This window comes from Salvia hispanica, chromosome 1 (genome assembly GCF_029641045.1).
Source record: "Salvia hispanica isolate PSC_SH4W2 chromosome 1, Shi_PSC_v1, whole genome shotgun sequence".
Lineage (NCBI taxonomy): Eukaryota > Viridiplantae > Streptophyta > Magnoliopsida > Lamiales > Lamiaceae > Salvia > Salvia hispanica.
Genome location: NC_142692.1, coordinates 21,327,878 through 21,329,928, shown reverse-complemented (window position 1 = coordinate 21,329,928; position 2,051 = coordinate 21,327,878). Strand labels below are relative to the sequence as shown.

At 38.1% G+C, this 2,051-nt stretch overlaps 1 long non-coding RNA gene across 1 annotated transcript; it reads left to right on the top strand.

The window, feature by feature from the left end:
• Positions 1–212: 212 nt before the first annotated feature.
• LOC148933426 (uncharacterized) lies at positions 213–1,008 on the top strand. Its single transcript, XR_016135495.1, has 2 exons — positions 213–539; positions 735–1,008. It is a non-coding gene; the product is annotated as an uncharacterized LOC148933426 (long non-coding RNA).
• The last annotated feature ends 1,043 nt before the right edge of the window (positions 1,009–2,051 follow it).

Genomic DNA, 2,051 nt, shown 5'->3' with positions numbered 1-2,051 from the left:
CCATTTTTTCGAGCAGGAAAACTTGCAATTTACAAAATCAGATGAAAAGAAACGTACGTAGTCGACTGGGACCTTTTATTTATAGTATCTATAGTGGAGTATTCATTTTTCGAAAAATTAAAATAAAATATCGAAAATATTATTAGTACTATAAAATCACATCGTCCTTCCACGCATGCTATAAAATTACTATAAATACACCCACCATTCTCGTTAGTTATTATTTTCTCCCTCACAACACAATCACATATACTCCCCTTTCCTTCACCACAAACACACTCATATTGGCTTGTGATTTCTCCAATTTCATGCATACACTTAAAATTTCTTGAAGTACGGCGCCAGCAAGTATGGAGAGTCCGTAAAGCTCAGGAGGGATAGCGCCACCACCAATTTCGATTCCCGATCCTCATTGGCGCTATCCATCCTGAGTTTCATGGTTTCTTTTCCCTACTCTAATCCATAAAACATAACTTCCACTTTTATTTAGTACTACTCCCTAAATTGGAGGTTTGAGTAATCTGATAGAATAAACGAAGGTAGGTTTATTCATTATTTTGCTGTTGGGAGCCAAGATTAACTGTGGCCACACATATTAAGTTTGGCATTCGATGGTCTTAATTGGTTGTGCAGTTTAGTTATTGAATGTATTTACTGTATTTAATTAGTTATCCATGCTGATATTGTCTTTATTACTCTCTTTTTTTTGGATTGATTAATAATGCCATTTGCAGAGCTGCTGCTGGCAGGTGGTCCCCCCTTGGGAGTGAGCGATGAATCGTATAATTACTCTTGCAATTGCAACTCTGTCCTTTCGGAACCAACTCCGTTATCCATTCGGGCAACAATGAATTGTAGTACTCTTTTTAACGAGCGTTCATCTACTGTAATTAGGAAATAATAGTGTATTTAAAGGCACTACTAGTTTTGAAGTTGTATAGTATGTTCGAACTTGTAAAGGCATCTACTGGAATTGATCAAATAACGAACATTTTAATTTGGAGATTATGAATTAGTAGTACTCTTTTCCTTGCATAAATAAATGTTGAATTATTAATACTATGTCTTATGAAGATTTGTAACGTGTATCAATGATAAAATATACTACTCCACGGCATTCGTCCTACGAGAGTATATATTTTTTGTTGTACATGATGCACAATTAATAAAGTAAAAGAGATATCATAAGTAAAAGTAATTGAAGTATTGTTAGGCGGAAATAAGTCTCACTTAATTAGAAGAAAAAAACTTTCCAAAATTAAAAAGTACATACTTTTATAAGACGGACAAAAACAGAAAGAGTGTATGTTATTGTGGGACGGAGGGAGTATTGATTTTTTGCACGCTAATCGCACTCAAATGTGGATGCAAATGTTTGTTCTGGTAGAAACTATGTACTGTATTTTTATTTTTTATTTTGTGGTGATAGAATTTATTATACAATAATGCACATAAGTTACAAAAAGTGACAATGACACTATCAAACTGTTCTTAATAATATTCTTTCACCGACGACCAAACATTATAACACCAAATACATTACATATTATCACTATCAAACTGCTGTTAATAATATTCTTCACCAACGACCAAACATTATAACACCAAATACATTACATATTATCATTATTCTTTTCAAACACCAGCCGTGGAGTGCCCCCCACTCCCTCCTAGACATGGAGTGCCTTTCCCCCTCAACCCCATATGTGGGGTGCCCCTCCCCACGCATCCCAGATGTGGAGTGGCCCCTTCCCCTCCACCCCAGTTGCGGGGTCAGTCCTCTCTCAGAGGACTATGGGTCGTCCCCAATCGCCGTATGAGGAGTACTTGCCCAACATGGACGCGGTCAACAATCCGCGCATGGATACCACTACTCTCACCGTCCTGTCCACCCCATCTCTGGCTGATTTTGATACTTTCACATTCAAGCAGATTTATTTGGATTTGGATTTGGATTTGGATTTGGGTCCAAGGCGGTGGGAGCCCCCTGTACCGCCCCCGTAATCGGAGCCGGTACAAGAATACGTCGAGACTCCAGGGAGGGGCCGGAG